The following is a 21,483-nucleotide window of genomic DNA, read 5'->3' on the forward strand; positions in this document are numbered from 1 at the left end:
AGTTTTATGTTTAAAAACTATCATCCTTCTGCATGGACATTTATAAGTAAGTGGAGTGACTTAACCAGAAGTAATTTGGGAACTTTCAGTCTTCCCAAACTTAATTTTATCAAAACTGATTTGGACAGCCATGACCTAAGATCGACAAAACTGAATGAGTTTCCCATTTTAATTGGTATTTTGAAGCTTTCAGACCTCATTAGGAATCTAAAATCACCTCTGCAAAACACAATCTATTAACTGAGGCAAAAAATCTTTTTAATAAAATGGGGAAAAGGGCTTCTGAGGCTTCTTTTCTCCCCTTTCCCATCTTCTTGACATGACAGCTCTCTAATGCTTGTGCCCCACCTCTGGCATCACCTTCCTCTATTTTCTCTGCACCTGTCCCATCTCCTCTATGCCCTCTGATCCCTCATTCTAATCTTTCTGCTGAATTTCTGTTTTCCTTCTAAACTTCCTCCACCCCCTTCTTTCCTGAACCTATTAAAATCTGCCCCTTTAAAGTTAAGTCTTCTGAGAATCTAAATAAATCCCAAGTCTCTTATGTTCCTGGACTAAGGCTGAATTGTGAGCCATAAAGACTTTCCTATAGTGGCTGAGGACCCTCATATGTTTGCTGAAGAATTTAACATAGTTTTTCAAACTTGCCAACCTGATTTCTCAGATTTATATCAGTTAGTCCACATGCTTGGTGATGAGGATCAGTCCAAATGTTAGATGAAACTAGCCTGATGGGAACCTCTTGAAAGGGATTTAGAGAAACAGAGCCCTGACTTTTGGCAAGATGCCAGAACACTTGCTGGAGATCTCTACCGAGGGATTAGAGTAGCTTTTTATTTCATTTCATTTTTTTTTTTTTTTAAGATTTGACTTATTTGAGAGAGAGCACAAGCAGGGGGAGCAAAAGGCAGAGGGACTGGGAGAAGCAGGCTCCCCACTGAGCAGGGAGCCCAGATGCCAGACTCCATCCCAGGACCCCGGGATCATGCCCTGATTCAACACAGATGCTTAACCGACTGAGCCACATAGGCACCCCTATAGTAGCTTTAAAAAAAAAAAAAAAAAAAACCCGTTGATTGGAAGAAAACTGAGGCTGAAACACAAAAGCCTGATGAATGTGTTCAGGATTATTACATTTGATTCCAAATTACCTTTAAAAAAAAATTCTGGTCATCTGTTAGATGTTGAACCCCTTGGGTAGCATTTAACACTTTGTTTATTAATGGACGGATCTGAGATCTTTTCTTTTTACTTAAAAAGATCATGATGGAATGGGAAATTATGTCCTCTCCAGATTTAATTTGGCAAACCAGCTTACTTGCTCCCTAGCTGAATTATTTAAAGGAAAGACTACTAAATCTTCAATGTTCTACTCCAGGGAATGAAGGCCTCTAAACAAAACCAGAAGCTTAGTTTCTGCTATTATTGCAAAGAACTAGGACATTGGCAAAAAGATTGTTACAAAATTTACGTGCTTCAGGTGCCTTCAACCTTCTGGCCAACTTTTTTAATGTCCTCCTAATTTCCACTGATGGGTCTCTAAGGAGCTCCAAGGGCTCTTCCCAATCCTCTCTCTCAATCAGATCAGAGAAACCACTCTTCAGACTGGGAATGAATCTCTCCCTGCGCCTACTGACACCAGAGCTACATTCTTGGTGCTCAACCCATTGCTGTACAGCAGCCCCTGCCTTGGAGTACTAGACCAGTTCAAATAGTGGGGGTCTCTAATAAACCCCAACAAGTTCCTCTGAACCTATTCCTTTTTGTCTAGGCCCTTTGAGAGATACACATTCTTTTCTCTTTAGTCCCACCACCCGTATTTATTTTGAGATTTCTTAGAAAAATACCATGCAGGAGTTTCTTTCTCCCAAAAGGGGAAAATAATTCTAGAATTTGACAGTAGTAACTAAAGGAATCAAGCAGGGAAAATAAATGATGCTTTCGCATCTTTTCTATACTCAGTCTCTAATGGTGCTGTAGCCGCGTCTGCGGACACTGATCATTTGTTCCTATTAAATCAACAACCGTCCTCTTTATGGGCAAAATCTTCGATGATATCAGCAGAGTCCACAGTGTACCACCCATCAAGATTCAAATAGATCCCTCAAAACCTCTCCCTAGAATTAATTCCCTATAAATGAAGAACCCCTTCGAGGCATCAAGCCCATTATAGGAGATTACAAGGCTCAGGGTCTCATTATCTGCTACACTAGTTCCTGTAACACTCCTTTTTTACTGGTGGAAAAACCCAATGGGCGAGGATGGAAATTTGCACCTTTTGATTCCTTGTGACAATTTACAGGAAACCCCTCTACCAATGCATTTTCATGGTTTACTGATGGTTATTAATTAAAGGATAAAAATGGTAACTATTATGCCAGGCATGCCATTACAACTCCTTTTGAAGTCATTGAGGCAGCACCTTTATCTTTGGCTACTTCGGCCCAATGGGCTGAGTTATGTGCCCTTACCTGAGTGCGTACTTTAGCCAAGGGTAAAACTAAAAACATTTACACTGATGCCATTGGGGTTGCTCAAAATTTTGGAATGTTATGGAAACAAAAAACAAACAAAAAAACATACTTTTGCCAGGGGCTCTAGCTATTATGAAGCTTCTCAGACATTCCAGACTTGACTCCCAGCATGTCAAAAGAAACTACCTTGCTGAAACTTCCAAATATGCAGCTCTCACGGAGACCAATAGTTAAACCACTGTCATGTTTCAAAGGGATAGTCTCTCAAATGACAAATGAGAAAAACTGATTACAGATGCCCAGCAATTGGCTCCAGAAAAGAAGAAACAATATTAGAAATGTAATAATTGTTGGCTTGATAAAAAGAACTCCAGTTTGGACCAAATAACTATCCAGCCCTACCAGAAATTCTAAAATTCCCACTACTTACAACTGTATATGCATTAAACTAGTGTTCTACTGATAAAATGTTAGTGTTCATGAACCCATATTGGTGGGGAAATATTAACCGTACCATAAAAAGTGCCTACCTTGGTTGTTCCTCTTGTCCAAGTTACAGTACTGGGAGACCTACCCATACTGGCCCTGGATGTGTTAAATTGCCAAATGAACAATTTGAGGCTTGGCAAATGGATTTCATATAGCTCCCTCCATCTCATGGATAAAATTTTTTAGTAATGGTTTGTATGTTTTCTCACTGGACTGAAGCATTCCAATGCCTCTTCTGTGGCTAAAGTTATGTTAGAAAAAATTATCCCTATTTGAGATCCCTTGCTCAAACTTCATAGTGATTAAGAAACCCACTGTACTGGTCAGGTGCTTTGACAAGTCTGTGCTGTTTGGCTGATTTTACAATACTTTCGTTGTGAGCACCATCCTCAATCTTCAGGGTTAGTTGAATGCATGACAACATTATTAAGACTAAACTGGACAAAAAAGACTTTAAAACAAAGACTATAACAAGAGACAAAGAATGACGCTATATACAATCCAATAAGAAATATGACAATTGTAAATATTCATGCACCCAACATGGGAGTACCCCAATACATAAAGCAGCTACTAACAAGAAAGGGAAGCAGTTTATAGTAATACAATAATATTAGTGGACTTTAACACCCCACTTACATCAATGGACAGATCATCCAGACAGTCAACAAGAAAACAGTGACTTTGAGTGACATATTGGACCAGATATATCCAAAACATATTTTCAGAACATTCCATACTAGAAGAGCAGCATGCACATTCTTTTCATGTGCACATGGAACATTCTCCAGAATAGCTCACATATGAGGCCACAAAACAAGTCTTGACAAACTCAAAAATATCAGTCATACCATGCATCCTTTCTGACCACAGTGCTATGAAATTAGAACTCAATCACAAGAAAAAATCTGGGAAGAATGCAACTGCATGTAGTTTAAATAATGTGCTACTAAACAATGAAGGGGTCAACCAAGAAATAAAAGAGGAAATAAATAGAGACAAATGAAAACAATCATCCAAAATCTTTAGGATGCAGCAAAAGCAGTTCTAAGAGGGAAATTTATAGCAATACAGGCATACCCCAAGAAGCAAGAAAAATCTCAAGCAACCTAACCTTACACCTACAGGAGCTAGAAAAAGAACAACCTAAAACCAGCAGAGGGAAGGAAATAATAAGGATAAGAGCAGAAATAAACAAAATAGAAACAAAACAAAACAAAAAAACAGTAGAATAGATTAATGAAACCAGTTGGTTCTTTGAAAACATCAACAAAATGGATTAACCTCTAGCCAGACTAAAAAAAAAAAGTCTTGAATAAACAAAATCACCAGTGAAAGAGGAGAAATACCAATCAACATCACAGAAGCACAAACAATTGTCAGAAAATATTATGAAAAACTATATGCCAACAAACTAGACAACCTAGAAGAAATGGATGAGTTCCTAGAAGCATACAAATTACCAAAACTAAAGCAGGAAGAAATAAAAAAAATTTGAACAGACTGATTACCAGTAAGGAGATATAATCAGTAATCAGAAAACTCAACAAGCACAAGTCCAGGACCAAACAGTTTTACAGACAAATTCTACCAAACATATAAAGATGACTTAGTATCTATTGTACTCAAACTATTCCCAAAAATAGAAGGAAACTCCCAAATTCATTCTGAGGTCAGTGTTACCCTGATACCAAAACAAGGTAAAGACACCATAAAGAAGGAGAACTATAGGCCAGCATCTCTGATGAACATAGATGCAAAAATCCTCAGCAAGATACTAACAGATGGAATCCAACAATACTTGAAAAAAAATCAACCACTATGATAAAATGGTATTTATTCCTGGGATACAGGTGTGGTTCCATATTTGCAAGTCAATCAATGTGATACATCACATCAATAAGAGAAAGGATAAAAACACAGATGATCATCTCAACAGGTGCAGAAAAAGCAGTTGACAAAATACAACATCCATTCATGATAAAAGCCCTTGACAAAGTGGGTTTAGAGGGAATACACCACCACATAAGAAAGGTCATCTATGAAAAACCCACAGCGAACATCAGACTCAATGGGGAAAAATTGAGAGCTTTCCCCCTAAAGTCAGGAACAACACAAGGATGGTCTCACCACTTTTATTCAATATAGTACTGGAAGTCCTAGTTATAGCAATCAGATAAGAAATAAAATGCATATACGTTGGTCAAGAGGAAGTAAAACTTTTATTTATAGATGACATGATACTATATACAGAAAACCCAGAAGACTCCACCAAAAAGCTACTGGAACTAATAAATGAGTTCTATGAAGTCGCAAGATACAGAAATCAATGTGCAGGAATCTTTTGTGTTTGTATACACTAATAATGAAGCAGAAGAGAAATTAAGAAAAAAAACCCATTTACAATTGCACCAAAATAATAAGATACCTAGCAATAAACTCTGAACTATAAAATATTGATGAAAGAAATTGAAGATGACACAAAGAAATGGAAAGACGTTCCATGCTCATGGTTTGGAAAAATATTGTTAAAATGTCTATATTACCCAAAGCAATCTACATATTCAATGCAATCCCTATCAAAATACCAACAGCAGGGGCGCCTGGGTGGCACAGAGGTTAAGCGTCTGCCTTCGGCTCAGGGCATGATCCCGGCGTTATGGGATCGAGCCCCACGTCAGGGTCCTCTGCTATGAGCCTGTTTCTTCCTCTCCCTCTACCCCTGCTTTTGTTCCCTCTCTTGCTGGCTGTCTCTATCTCTGTCGAATAAATAAATAAAATCTTTAAAAAAAATACCAACAGCATTTTTCACAGAAATAGAACAAACAATCCTAAAATTTATATGGAACCACAAAAGACCTCGAATAGCCAAAGTGATCTTGAAAAAGAAAAGCAAAGCTTGAGGTATCATAATTCCAGATTTTAAGTTATATTACAAAGCTATAATCATCAAAACAGTATGGTACTAGCACAAAAATAGACACATAGATCAATGAAACAGGATAGAAGACTCAGAAATAAACCCATGAATATATAATCTAGTTGATAAAGGAGGCAAGAATATGTGATAGGAAAAAGTCTCTTCAACAAATGGTGCTGGGAAAACTGGAGAGCTAGATGCAAAAGAATGAAACCGGACCACTTTCTAATACCATACACAAACAAACTCAAAATGGATTAAGTGCCTAAATGTGAGATCTGAAGCCATAAAAACCCTAGGAGAGAGCACAGGCAGTATTTCTCTGATATTGGTCATAACAACATGCTTCTAGATATGTCTCCAGAGGTTATGGAAATAAAAGCAAAAATAAACTACTGGGTCTACATCAAAATAAAAAGCTTCTGCTCAGCAAAGGAAACAATCAACAAAACTTAACGACAACCTGCTGACTGGGACAAGATATTTCCAAATGACATATCTAATGAAGGGTATCCAAAATATATAAAGAACTTCTATAACTCAACACCCAGAAATCAAATAATCCAATTAAAAGTGGCCAGAAAACATGCACAGGCATTTCTCCAAAGAAGATATCCAGATGGCCAACAGACACATGAAAAGATGCTCAACATCATTCATCATGGAAATGCAAACCAAAACTACAATGAGGTATTACCTCATACCTGTCAATGGCTAAAAATCACAAACACAAGAAACAAGTGACTGTGGAGAAAAAAGAACCTTGTGCACTGTTGGCGGGATGCAAACTGGTGCAGCTACTGTAGAAGACAGTATGAAGGTTCCTCAAAAGTGAAAAATAGAACTACCCTATGATCCAGTAATCATACTACAGGGTATTTACCCAAAGAATATGAAAACACAAATGCGAAGGGACATATGCACCCTTATTTTACTGCAGCATTATTTACAGTAGCCAAAATATGGAAGCAGCCCAAGTGTCCATCGATAGATGAATGGATAAAGAAGCTCTACACACACACACACACACACACACACACACACACACACACACACACGATTATCATTCAGCCTTAAAAAGGATGAAATCTTGCTATTTGCAACAACATGGATGGATCTAGAGAGTGTAATGCCAGTCAGAGAAAGACCAATACTGTATGATTTCACTCATAGGTGGAATTTAAGACACAAAACAAATGCACAAAGGAAAAAAAAAGACAAACCAAAAATCAGACTCTTAACCATAGAGAACAAACAGATGATTACCAAAGGGGAGGTGGGCTGGGGGATGGGTGAAATAGGTGAAGGGGATTAGAGTACATTTACCTTAAAGGGCACGGAGTAATGTATAGAACTGTTGAATCACTATATTGTACACCTGAAGCTAATGTAAGATTGTATGTTAACTACACTGGAATTAAATTTTTAATTAATTAAAAAAAAAAAAGACTGGGAGCCACTCTCCGGGTTTAGACCATGGACACAAGTGTCCCCAGAGAGGCATAGATAACACAGCCCCTGTGATCCAAAAGTTTACTCCCAAAAATAGTCTAAGAGAGCAAAGATCTTCATTCCACAGGTAGTGAAACCAAAACACTGAATTAACAAATGCTTGACTGTTCTACCTTAACGAAACTCAGGTTAACCTGATTGACTTTGTGAGCTTATTTTGTAGAAATCTTGCAGTTGCAGAGAAGGGACCAAGAGTGAGTGAAAATAACGTCTGTGATGACACAACCTGAGATCTCCTGCATCATCATGCTTACCCTGCCCTTTAATGAACATGTGTCCCATGAAAAGACAGGATTCCTGAATTTCCATACTCAAAAAGGAGAATACCTCTCTTTTCCACTATATCCCATCAGCATAGTCCATTCAACCTACATACCTGTGACATCTTGCCCCCTTGACCTTAAACACACCCAACTGCAACCCTTTGCGGAGGCAGATTTGAGAAATTTCCTCCCATTTCCTTGCTTGGTGCCCTGCAATAAAGCCCTTTTTCTCTACCACAAAACCAGCATCAGCGGTGGACTCACTAAGCACTGGTGACCAAGAAGGGACACTAAGTCCTGTCTGGACACCTGTCTATGGTTCGCTGCCCCTTGCTTGCCCAGGATTCTGTGAAGGGGTCCAGCAGCTGCCTGGACCATTGATCCAGGGAGGTGTCTAGGGATTCCCTCATGGTGGGATGATGCCAGCGTTCCACATTTTAGTTTCATTTTTGTGGTGGAAAAACAGGACTTGATTTGGAAAAAGTCTGTTGTTGAATACTTCACGTGTGACAGCACAGGACAAGTTCTTCTCTTCTCTTTGATCCTCTTCTAGTGGCCAACATGATAGAGTTCCACAAGGAAGCTTTGACTTCTGAAAGGAAGCCTTCATTGGGGGAAATCCTGACATCAAAGAAGAGTTAGGGACCCTACGCACAGAAGTTCTCTTGTTTTTGTAGTTCTTGAATTTTTGATAATGTGCATCTAGTTTTGCTAGCATCGTATTAGGCAATATCTTGGTTAGGATAAAGGAAGTAAATTAAAGCCAAAGCATGGGTAATAGTAATTTGATCTCTTCATGCAGCCCTTTGGTATGCATACTTAAGAACTGGGCAGCTGGTGGTTATGATCCCTTGAAAAACAAGATGATATTTTTCTGCAATATTGCTTGGCCACAATGCTCCCTGGACTCAGGAGAAATGTGACCTGAAAATGGGCCTTTGGATTACAATACTATTCTCCAGTTAGAATTGTTCTGTAGGGGGGCGCCTGGGTGGCACAGCGGTTAAGCGTCTGCCTTCGGCTCAGGGCGTGATCCCGGCGTTATAGGATCGAGCCCCACATCAGGCTCCTCCGCTATGAGCCTGCTTCTTCCTCCCCCACTCCCCCTGCTTGTGTTCCCTCTCTCTCTGGCTGTCTCTATCTCTGTCGAATAAATAAATAAAATCTTTAAAAAAAAAAAAGAATTGTTCTGTAAAAGAGAGGAGAAATGAGATGAATGACATTCTGTATGTACATTCTTTCATGCTGTTGTAGCAGAACAAGCTGGTACAGAAGAAAATATGGTCCAACAGGGGGATAAACCCCCCAGGTTTTACCAGAGTGTAATGAGTGACAGGACGACCCCTCAACTAACACAGCTGAATTTACCAAAGGCTCCAGTTCGACCTCCACAGGGAGTGCAGCAGGGGCTCCAGCCACACAAACCTCAAAGCCCATGGGCTCTAGGGTCCCAGGCTCATGAGTCAGTCAGAGTAAAAAGAAATAGTCTCTCCTTCTCATACCCAACAGGGCAGGGAGCAAAATTTGGCCAGGGAGCCACTCAAATTCAGGCAGGCCAATTCCCTTTAAGGCAAGTGCCCACTGGGGAATGAAATGATTTGGGTACATTCCCTTTTTCTCTACTTCCAACGTTTAATTGGAAAAATAACATGCCAACATATAGAGATGGCCCCAAAGGAATGGAAAACTTGTTCTCCCCAGTTTTACTACCCAATAACCTCATCGGGGCAAATGTAGACCGTTGATTAACCACTCGCCTTATGTCAGAAGAGTGGAGAATGAGGTTAGAAGAAACTGAGAAGCTCCAGGCTGAGGCTCTAGGCAGTCTGTTAAGGGCTGCGGCAGCCATGGTGGTGCTGGCTGCTGACCCCAACTGAGATGCAAAGGATAGGGGGAATTACGCTAGTGTCCTAGATATTTGAAAGAAACGACAGAGGTTGGAAGCGGCCATAGAAATGTCTATGTCACAATTGGGTGAAATTGCCTTTAAGGTCTTCAATGGCAGAGATCACGAACAGGAGGAAAAGGAACAATGCAAGATGAAACCAGCGACCTTGGTTGCTACGGTCCTCACACAGGGTGGACACAGAAGAGGCAACAAACCCAGAGTAAGAATTCCTGGCAAGCAGAATCAGAAAAGGCCGCTACAATAGGGCCTTGGCAATGTGCCTGTTGTAAACAAGAAAGCCATTGGAAAAAAGAATTGCCCCTAGATTAAACAAAGCTCCTGGGGAGAGAGGGGAGCAAGATCACATTACTCTAGAAATGTCCCAGCTTACTGAGACTGATCAAGAGTGATGAAGCCCTCGCTCTATTACAACCCACCGGCTCCATTAACCTTTCTCACAAGGAACCCTGGCACAACTGACGGTGGGAAAATGGATGACTGAATTTTTGATCGACACAGGCACCACCTATTCTGTTTGAAATACTTGCTTAATAAAATTATCCTCCATGAAAGTAACAGGAGTGTCAGGAGAACCTTTGCAAAGACTGTTGTTCTTCCAACCCCTAGGTTGTCAAATTGGAGAAACTTATTTGAAACACAGTTTTTTTTTTTTATTACGCCTGAGTGTCCCACTCCACTATTCAGAAGGGACTTGCTGAATAAACTCAATACTCAAGTTACTTTTTTGTCTGGGCAAACAGGTATCAAAGAACTACCAGAGCAACTTGCGCGTTCCAGGCAATATTACAATCAGGAGTGGAACAGCCAACAGACTTGTCAGAAGAAATTCTACAAGAGGTAAACCCCAACATTTGGGCAGGTGGGAGGACTGGATGGGCAAAAACCGTAGCACGTAACCAGGTGAAGTTTTGCCCTAAGGCAAAGATTCCAAACCTAAACCAGTGTTCCCTAAGGCAACATCTTAAATGAGGTTTGCAGCCGCTGGTCATTGCCTTTTTGGAATAGGACTCATTCAGTCCTGTTGCTCACCTCCAACAATCCACTCTTGCTGGATCAGAAGACTGCACAAGAGAATATCACTTTGTCCAGGACCTCAGATCAATTAAACAAATAATGGACTATGGCTACCTGGTGGTACCTGATCCTTACACCTTGCTCATCGCCTTGTCTGGAGATTTTTACTGGTTCACTGCGTTCAACTTAAAGTATGTGTTTCTCTGTGTGCTTCTTCAGTCCAGAATCTCAAGAACTATTTTGCCTTTGAGTGGGAAGACTTGAACACTAAGGTTAAGAAGCGATATTGCTGGACTGTACTCCCCCATGGATTTAAGAATGCCCTATTATTGGTGAGATTCTGGCTAAAGATATGAGAAAACTTCAGCTCACAGAGGGTGCCTTGCTTCAATAGGTGGATGACATTTTGATAGCCAGTAAGACCAGAGACTAAAGACTATTTTGATTCAGAACTTTTTAGCTGCCTGGGAATGAGGTATCCAAAAAAGAGGGGCAAATTTCTCAACCCTCTGTGAAATATTTGCTGTTTAAATGGTCTCAGGGGCAAACAAGTTTCCTCCCTGATAGGGGTGAGGCATTAGCCAGGGCTGTGGTACCCACTACCTAGAGGCAACTATGGAGATTTTTAGGTATGGCAGAATTCTGCCATATCTAGATTTCCAACTTTAGATTCACAGCTAAGCCCTTCTAAGAAGCCCTCGACTGAGGAAACAATGAACTCTGTAATTGGACAGGAAAATGTCACCAGGCATTCCATGTCAATAAAAAAATTTGTTAAAGGCACTAGCATTGGACTTCCAGATATAAGAAAGCCCTCTGACTTGTGCATGAAAGTCTTAGAGTATTAACATGGACTCTTGATAACATGAGAAGACCAGTTGCCTATGTTTCAAACAATTGGATATAGTGACATAGGGATTCTGGGATCAGACTGGTTTTTAGGTTTATTTTCATAGATCCTCCAAGGCATTGATGTTACAGGAACTAATAAAAACGGACATGTTCATATGCATCATACTAATTATTAGATATGGAATGATAAAATGTATGCACGGTGTTGATCCAAGATGGTCGAAGAAGGAACTAATATCCTGGTTATGCAAAATGTGCATTTACAGCCAGGAACAAGAAAATACTTCCAAGTAAGTTCAAAATAGTTTCATTCCTCAAGCCCCAAACTGTGCCCCTAAAATCAGCAGGAAGTAGCCAGAGTGGTCATCATCCCACTCTCTCAGGACTGGGGAATTATCAAATGATGGAGGGGACTAAAATGGATATGCTGAGTTAAAAAATACTTGGTTGTTCTACTCTAAGGAAACTCTGGTTAACCCGACTGATTTATGAGCTTGTTTTGCAGAAGTTGACTGACCACCAGCAAGACTAGCTGAGACTGGAGCAAACCAGGAAGAATTCTCATAGTTACACAGAAGGGACCAAGAGTGAATGAAAGTAACTGTGATGATACACTCTGAGATCTCCCCCAGTTTTCATGCTTATCCTACCATTTAATGAACATGTGTCCCATGAAAAGACAGGATTCCTGAATTCCCATACTCAGAAAGCAGGACACCTCCCTTTTCCCATATACCTGTCAGCATATTCCATTCAAGCTACATATTCTGTCCGACCCCTTATCCTTAAATACACTCAACTTCAACCCTTTGGGGAGGCAGATTTGAGAAATTTTCTCCCATCTTCTTGCTTGGCACCCTTCAATAAAACACTTTTTCTCTACCACAAAACCAGCATCAGTGTTTGGCTTGCTATACATTGAGCAATGGGCCCTTGTCCAATAACAAAAACGATGGTGTAGTGAAGACAGTGTCCTTGATCTCCCATGAAAATGTAAGATGTCTCTAGTCTCAGACCCCCTAAGCTATTTCACCAGGCAGGTACTACTGGAATGGGACTTTTCCAGGGCTAAGAAGCAACAAAGTTTAAGATAACAAAGGTCCCTTTGGGCCGCAACCTCTTATGACAAACTCCCCTGGCATTGCTGGACGGAGTGCTGCTTAAACCTTATGTTTCAGAATCCCAGTCTATTTAACTGACCACCAAGGTATAGCCAACTAAGTGTACCCTCTGAATGGTAGAGACAAACAGAATATTCTTGCTGGTCACAAAGTCAAGCTCTCAGGACATAGAACAAGATCAAAGGAAAAACTTCATCTGGTTTTTATAAAGGGAATCCACAGCAAAGTTTGGCCAAAAGGACACCAGTCTGAGAACTGTGAACTCACCAGTCTGTGAGCCCTACTTGAACAGCAGGCTGATAGGGCCCATGTCTGCATTCTTTCCCCATACTAATTCCTATTTATGACAGATGACACAAAGATAAGGGAAAGCAGTGACCACCTCAAGGAGGAAATGATCAGTCAAATCAAGACTATTCTACCAAATTTACTAGAGTTGCCAAGTCCAAGCAACTGATTCCACAAATATTTTCTCAAGCTGATCTTAATTTAGAAAGAGAGAAAAAGGACTCTCACCACTTTCAGGTACATTAGACACCCCCCACCCCAAGACCGAGAGCCAGGGGCTGTTGTGTCAAAAATTCCTACCTACTTCCAGCTTTTGTCAGGTGTCTCAGGATCGCTCACCTGTAGTTGTGTTCAGCCAGGGAAGTTTATCCTGCAGATTACATCAAGTGTTGCGGAGGCTAAAGATTTCTGTACTCTTCAACATTCTTCTAGCTGGCCTAAGAATTAAATTGACATAAGATAGATTAACAGGAGAAAAAAGCAAAATTGTGTGTGCCACAGAGGCCAAATATTAAAATTGAGACTCAAATTACTAAGGCATGTGCCTGTTGTATTTTTTAGACAAAAAAGCAATAAATCTGTGAGGAATTGACCAGACAAAGAAAACATGTTTGGGAGCTTCAATTAGTAAGGGATTTAAAACAGAATTTGGACAGGGGGGTAAATTGGTAAAAGTAAAATATTTACACAGCTTTATTGGCTCTGGGTTCCCTATCTCTGGTGATAGGATTTCTCTTTACTTCCTGGTGCAAGAAGTCTCCTCTTTACATGGAAGAATTATTTCCTGTTTTCTGGAGACAAAGGGGGGTGGTCTGGGTGTCTTTCTTGCACTGTTTCTTACATAACTTTAATTCAAAATTATTAATATGCCAAAGTGGCACATTTTGGGTGGCCTGCCTTGGTCCTCACATGTGCATTTGGGTTGGTTAGGGGTTGGAATAAAGAGGATGCCATGGAACCCCAAGAGACTGCTCTTGAGACCTGGATTCTCCATAAATTGCAGGTTCTAGGTCTCTGGCTTTCCAGATCTGCATGGCCAACAAACATGCTGTATGCACCCTATAGCTGAACTTGGCAGCCAAAGACCTTCAGGCATGTGGGGTTGGGCTGGTCCACAATTACTGGCAGAGCCCCCAGGATGAAGGGAGCTCAACCCTGAAATCCTTCTGAGGTATCACCTTTAAACTTGAAACGGTCCCCATTTGACTGCCTGCCTGCCAGATGGGGTCCTGTACTTCTTTGGCAATCAAGACTCCCAGGTCTCTCTTATTAAAGGATACTGCAGTCAGACTGCCCAGCCCCACGCCAGCATGGTATCCAGTTTCCTCCAGTTATAACTTTGGATAGAATATGTACATTTATGAAGGTTAGGGCTTAGAATTAGGGAGATGTCTTTGACCCACAAAAGGTCACCATTCCAGGTTCCTGTCTCCCCTGAACTTCACAGCCAACACATATGCTGTATGCACCACAGCACGTGGCCACGGGCCCTCCAGCTCAAGATGGTCCCCAACCACCTATGTAGCCTCCTGGGTAGAGGGATCCCTTCCGTGAAAATCTTTGACATGACAGCTTTAAATGGGTGAGAGACGGTCCTTATTTGGACTGGCTGCTTAATGAGGTCCCCGTCTTTTCCAGAAATCAAGGCTCTGAGGTGTCTCTTATTGGAGGGTGCCCTGGCCATTCTGCCCAGAAACACCCTGCCCAGTCCAACTTCTTCCTGATCTGCCTTCAGAGGAAATAAGTGCATTTGTTTAGGTTAGGGCTTGAAACAAGGCAGGTGACTTGTAACCCCAAGAGCCCAATCCTATAACAGATCTTTGGCTACTCTGGCCTGTGAATACTGCATATGCATAGAACATAACTGTAAGCTGGCCTCGGGCAGACCTGGATCTCCAAGCCTATAGAACTCCAGCCAGGCCAACACCCACCTCCATAGCCTCTGACATGGAGAGAGCCCACCTTCTGAAAAATGCTCTGAAGTGGAAGCTGCAAATGGGCCACAGTCAGTCCCCATGGGGATTTGCTGCCTGATGGGGTCTGGGACTGCTTTAGGAATCAGGACTCCCAGGTGTCTCCTAATGGAAGATACCTTGAGCTGCATACCCTGCCCCTCCCCGGCAAAGCAGTTGGCAAACCCCCAGTTCTGTCTTCAGGAGGAGTATTATATATGATGGATGGGGAGGCCTTACAATGGAGCTGACACCTGTACCACCAAGAGTCCACACCTGTGGCATGGGCTCTCCTGACACTTGCCCTATTCCAGGTTCCCGGCTAACCTGACCTTTCCTCTCGGCCCACGCATGTGCAGTAAAGCACCCCTTCAGCCATTTGGGGTTGCTGTGGCCCTACAGCCCTGTGGAGCCACGGCCCACTCCCAAACACCTGCAAAGGTTTACTGTGGATGGGACCAGCCCCAAACTTCACCCTGATGGAACAGCTACGATCTGGGGGCAGTCGTCCACATTTGAACTTGCTGCCTGAGTGGTCCCAGGGCTTCTCCTTCCCACAAGACTCTCAAGAGTCTCTTATTAGATGATACCTGAGACCACTCCTGGCCCTGTACGACCACAGCAGTCCAGTAACCTCGAGCTCTGCCTCAGAGGGGATAGTGCCTGTGGGGAAGGATAGGGATTGCAAGTACCCATACATCTTGTCCCTAAGAGCCACTCCTCTAATCCAGCCTCTCAAGACCAGTGTTCTGTCCCAGGTCCCTGGCTCTGTGTGCAGTTCATCCCCGTGAGACAGCTGGGAACCTCCAAGGAATGGAAGTGGTACCAGACACCAATACCTGCGTAGGCTACAGTGTGGAGTGTGCCCACCACCAGATATCACTCTGGGGCTGCAGCGGCAAACTGGCCACTATCCGTCTCCATTTGGACTTCCTGCCTGAAGGAGTTCTGGGCTGCTTCATCAACCAGGACTCCCAGGTGTCTCTTATTAGATAACCAGTGAGAAAGCCCAGCCCCACCCAGGCAAGGTAGACCAGTATCCTCCAGCTGTCTTCAAAGGAAGCCTGTGCCTTCGCATAGGTTACAGTTTGAATTGAGGCACATGCCTTTTGTTCACATCATCCTATTCCTTGACATGGCCTACCTGGATCCATTTCCAGGTTCCTGGCTACCTTGAACTGATTTGACCATGCGCAGGCAGTGCATACCCCTTCAGATGGCCTGAGGCAGCTGGGGCCCTCCAGGTTAATGGTGTAGGGCCCAGCCCCCAAATCACATGGAGGCAAAAGCTGCAAATTGGCCACTATCAGTCTTGATTTGAACTTGCTGCCTGTAAGGGTTCCAGGGTTTGCCATCAACCAGGACTCCCAGGTATCTCTCATTAGATGATAGATACCCAAGTTGCGTGCCCAGCCTTGCCCTGAGAAAGGAGGGCAGTACCCTCCAGATATACTTGCAGGGGGAATATGCACGAGGCAGATGCCATGGACATCTCAGAGCTCACTCTTGGAACCAGGCCTCTCCACACACTTGTCCTGTTGCAGGTCCCTGGCTTCCCAGACTTGTGTGACTTGTGCTGCGTAGTATGCACTCAGGCAGTCAGTTTGGGGGCAGCACAAGCCCTCCAGGCTTCTGAAGCTGGGGCCCGTATCCAACCACCTGCAAAGCCTCCAGGACAAAGGAGCCCAACCCTGAAAATCTTTCTAAGGCAGCAGCTTTAAACTGGTGATGGCCCCCATTTGGACTGGCTGCCTGATAGGGTATCTGGCTTCTCCAACAATCAAGGCTCCCAGGTGTCTCTTATTGGAGGGTGTGGTGGCCATCAGGCCTAGCCCAGGCAAGGCCAAACAGATTTCTCCAGCTCTGCTGTCCAGGGGACTGTGCACATTTGTGGTTAAATCTTGGAAACAGGCAGATGCCAGGTACTTCTGATAGCCTGCTCTTGTGCCTCAACAGTGGGGGGCACCAAACTCCCGAAAATTGCTCTGAAACAGTCACAGAAAAGGGCAACAGTCAATCCTCACGTTGACTTACTGCGTGCTAAAGTCCTGGGCTTCTGCGTCCATCCAGGTTCCCAGGAGTCTCTTATTGCAGGATATCCTTGCTATCCCACTGATCTAGCCCTGCAAGGGGGTCCAGACTACTCAATGTCTGCCTTCACCGGGAATATGCATTCATACCCACGTTCATACCACAATCACAACCATGTAGGTTGGGGCTAGGACTTAGGCAGAGGACTTGTAACCACAAGAGACTTGTAACCACAAGAGACTGTTCCTTTGAACCCTACCTCTTAGAAGACTTGCTCTGTTCCAGGTCTCTGGCTACCCTGACCTGCATGGCCCACACATACACAGCCCATAACCTGTAAGCTGGCCTCTGGCAGACCTGGTACTCCAAGCCAGGCCCCAACCATCTGTACAACCTCTGGCGTGGACGGAGCCCACCCTTCAAAAGTCACACTGAGCTGATAGCTACAGAGGCTGACAGACATCCCCGTGTGGACGTGCTCCCTGAGGGGCCCCGGGTTTCACCAGCAATTGTTGCCTTGTGTCTTTTATTGGAAGGTACCCTGGCCCTGCTGCTGGGCCCCACCCTGACAAGGCAGTCCAGACTTAGCCTGTCCCTGTGACCCAGCTTCACAGGGGACTTGCGCTTTTCAAGATCGCTGACTACACTGGCCTGGGCATGTGCAATACATACCCCATCAGAGGCCCTTTGGCAGCTGGGCCCTCCAGGCCTGAAACCCAACCACCTGCATAGCCTCAAAAATGGTGGGAGCCAACGACCCAACAATCGAAAATTACTCTGAGCTGCTGAAATGAGTGACGGTCAATCCCATGTGGCCTTACTGTCTCCTGGGGTCTGGGCTTCTGTATCAATCATCGTTCCCAGGTATCTCTTACTGGGGGGTACTCCAGATTTCTCAAGGACCGCCTTTGGGGAGATATGCCCAATTATGTAGGGGGGGCTTGGAATTAGGCAGATACTTTGTAACTTCAAGAGCCTGCTCCCCCGACCTGGCATCTCCAGATGCTGGCCCTGTTCCAGGACCCTGGCCCCCCTGACCTTCGTCCCCATGCAGGCACATACGTATCCTCTAAGCCAATCTTGGGCAGACCCAGCCCTCAGAGCCCGTGAAACACTGGCCAGGCCCCCACACTTACATAGAGTGTGAGAGGGGAGCCCACCACACGAAAATCGCTTCTAGTTGACCCCTACTAATGGGAGACGGTCTCCATGTGGACGTGTTTTGTCTTGTCTCCAAACGGAAGATACCCCGTCCTGTGGGCTCGATCCTTCCCCCAGTAAGGCTGTTGAAAAACCTCCAGTTCTGCGGGGTTCCAGATCCCAGGCCAATTTAACCTGGGAGACCCGCGCATGCGTGGTTGGCACACCACTGTTGGCCTTGGGCTGCAGGGGGCACTCCAGGCCTGTGGAACTCCAGCCTGAACCCAGGCACCTGAATGACCTCAGGGTGGAGGGAGCCCCACCCCCTGAAAAACTCTTCTGAGGCAGCAGCTTAAAACAATCTGCATTGCTTCCATTTGCGTTGGCTTCCTGATGGGGTATCAGCGTCCTCTAGCCATCAGGGCTCCTCAGGTGTTTCTTATTGGAGGACCCTCCGGTCACCTAGCCCAGCCCGGCCCAGGCAAGGCCACCCTTATTTCTGCAGCTCCGCCTTCGGGGGGAATATATGCATTTGTGGAGGTTAAGCCTTGGAATTAGGCAGACTTGAGTGTCCCTAATAGCCCCCTCCTGTGGCCCGCCTCACCTGACATTGCCCGTGTCAAGGTCCCTGGCCGCCCTGACCTGCACGGCCTGCATATATGTGGTCCATACCATGGGAGCCGGCTCTTGGCTTGTGGGGCCCTCAGAGGCCTGTGGAGCTCAAGCCAGTCTTCAAATACCCACTAGCTGCCGGGTGGGGGGAGAGCCTGAAATTTTTTCCGAGGCTTCAGCTTTAACTGTTGACTCTTCATTCTCATTGGAAGCGGCTGCCCAATGGCTTCTCCCACAATCAAGGATCCCAGGTGTTCTTACCGTGGGGTTTCTCAACCACCTCTTCCTGCCCCACTGAGGCAAGGCAGTGCAGATTCTCCCAGCTCTGCCTTCATGGAGAATATGTGCCAATTTGTATGTTAAGCCTTGGTATTGGGCAGATGCCAGGTTTCGCAACCGTCCCCTCTTGTGACCCAGCCTCAGCCAGCATCGCCCAGGTCCAGGTCCCTGGTTGCCCTGGCTACTTGGACTTGCGTGGCCTGTGCTGGAGTGGTCCATATTCTGTCAATTGGCTTCTGGCTATCGGGGCCCTCTCTGCCTGTGGAGCTCAAGCACGTCCCCAAACATCTGCTGGCCTACAGGGTGGACAGAGCCCACCCCCTACTAAAATCATTCTGAGGCTCCAGCTTAAACTAGAGACAGTGAGTTCCCATTTGGACTAGCTGCCTGTTGCGGTATTTGGCTTCTCCAGCAACCAGGGCTCCTCGGGGGTGGGGGGGGGTTTCTCTTACTGGAGGAAGCATGGCCTCTCTATGACCCATGCACGCAAGGCAATCCAGACTACTTTATGCCTTCAGAGGGAATATTTACATTTGCAGAGGTGGGGGCTTTGAATTAGGCAGATTCTTTGTACCCCAAGAGTATGCTCCTGGAACCTGGTGTTTCTGAACGCATGCCCTCTTTTCCAGGTCCCTGACTACCCTTACCTAGGAGGCCTGTGCATGGACAGTACGTACACAAAAGCCGGCTTGGGGCAGAGCCTGCCCCCCAAGCCTGTGAAATTCAGACCTCCACGGCCAGCATCGCCCCTGGGGTGGAGGGAGCCCATCTTTTGAAAATCGCTCTGAGCCAATAGGTGCGAAAGGGCAACAGGCAGTCACCCTGAAGACTTGCCGCCTGCCAGGCTCCAGGGCTTCTGTAGGAATCAGGACTCCCCTGCGTCTCCATGTGGCAGATGCCCTGTCCTGCCAAGCAGGCCACTTCCTAGTAAGGCAGTGGAAAGACCTCCAGCTCTGCTTTTGGGGGGAATAGTCCACAATGTAAGTAGGCCTCGTTCATTAGGCTGATGCCCTGTTTTCCCACTAGCTCTCTCCTGGGATGCGCCTCGCCTGCCATTGCAGGTCTCCTTCCAGCCTCAACTGCCAGGCCTGCTCATGTGTGCTCTGTATCCCGTCACCTGGCCTTGGGCTGCGGGGGCCCACCGCAACGACCTCAATGACCTCAATGTCCTCCGAGTAGAAGGAGCCCACCCCTGGAAAGTCTTTCGTTGGCAACAGCTTCAACCTGGCAACAGTGTCCCCCTTTGGACAGGCTGTTGATGGGGTCCTGATGTTCACCAGCAACAGAGGGCCCCCAGTTATCTCTGATTGGAGAGCACCCTGGTCAGCGCTCCCCGCCCCGCTCTGCGCCTAATGAGAATATGCACATTTGTGTCGATTAAGCCTTGGAATTAGACAGATGTTTCATACCCACCCTCCCAGGCCTGCCCTGAGCCCTGGCCTAAGCTGTCATTGCCTGTCCCAGGGCCCTGGCTTCCCTGAACCATATGGCTCCTACATGTGCAGTACATGCCCTGAATTTTACCCTCGTGCAGCTGAGGCTTCCGGGCCTGGGGAGCTAGGGTTTATCCCCAACAATCTCAGAGGAGGAGGTTTCTAACCCTGCAAAAATCTTCGAGGCAGCGGCTGATACGGGTGACAGGCCCCGTGTGGACTGGCTGCTGCACGGGGTCCCTGGCTTCTGCTGCTTCAGCTCGGCCCCAAGCACCCGGTTAGCCTCTTGTGTGGAGAAGCCTACCTTTGGAAAGTGCTCCAAGCAGACAGCTACAGATGGGCAACAGTCAGTCCCCATGCAGACTTCCTGCCTGGTGGGATCCCCGGATTCTCCAGCAATCAAAGCCCCCTAGTGTCTCTCCTTGTTGGTGGATACCCTGGCAAGCCCTCCCAGTCCCTCCTGGTGATCTTCTGAGGCAGCGGCTTTAACCTGGCGACTCTCAGCTCCCACTGGGACTGGCTGCCTAGTGGGGTTGCGTTGCTAACGTGTTTATTTGTTCAGTGAGTAGCCTGGACTAATTCTGTGGGGTTTCAGTCTGGTGGTGTACAGATTTTGATGTCAGTGCTCAGGTCTTATTTCTTTTTATTTTTTAGTCTGACTTCCTAGGCATCATTCCTGAGTCAGCGTAGATTAAGTCAACCCATAATGGGTCAGAGGTTATGCTTAAACATATGGACCCACTAAACACCCTACCTTTTGTGTCTGAAACCATATGTGGTTTAGGAAATGCTTTCAAAGTTCAGGGAGTGTACAAGTCTGCTCTACATTTAACCAGGGACCAGCAGCTCACAGGGCCCTCTCTGGTTTCTCTGATTGGATATAGTTGTTATATATCCAGTGACTTCTGGACCACCAGCAGGAAGTATTATCTTAGTGCGGCCCTTTTTGGTTTTTTCCTCCAAATCTCCCTGTTCAATTTCTGGCTAGTCTGCCATTTTGTTACTTGCCCCAACAATAGCATGTAAAGATGTTAGCCTTCCTGCATTGTTTCCCACAATAATCTCTATTGTATTCAACAGTGTCATTGGGTGTGAGTGTTTTCCAAGATCTGCTATAAAGTCATTCTGCCTACCGACCTGAGTCAAACTTGTGAGCCACAGAATGGGGAAGGGGTCAGAGAAGGGCGGGAGCAG

At 45.1% G+C, this 21,483-nt stretch overlaps 1 protein-coding gene across 6 annotated transcripts in view; it reads left to right on the top strand.

Moving 5' to 3' along the window:
* Positions 1 to 21,483, top strand: part of CFHR5 (complement factor H related 5) — a 136,657-nt gene that overhangs the window by 71,210 nt on the left and 43,964 nt on the right. For 4 of the 6 annotated variants that reach the window (XM_034666966.1, XM_034666965.1, XM_034666967.1 and 1 more), the window contains exon 4: positions 10,308 to 10,404. The exons of 1 other annotated variant lie outside the window; for it this stretch is intronic. The gene's annotated coding sequence lies outside the window, so the exon portion shown is untranslated. Of the gene's footprint in view, positions 1 to 10,307; positions 10,405 to 20,742; positions 20,851 to 21,483 lie in introns of those variants that run through there. One more of the 6 variants, XM_034666968.1, reaches the window with a different exon arrangement.

The sequence above is a fragment of the Ailuropoda melanoleuca genome, chromosome 8 (genome assembly GCF_002007445.2).
Source record: "Ailuropoda melanoleuca isolate Jingjing chromosome 8, ASM200744v2, whole genome shotgun sequence".
In the NCBI taxonomy this organism is placed as follows: domain Eukaryota; kingdom Metazoa; phylum Chordata; class Mammalia; order Carnivora; family Ursidae; genus Ailuropoda; species Ailuropoda melanoleuca.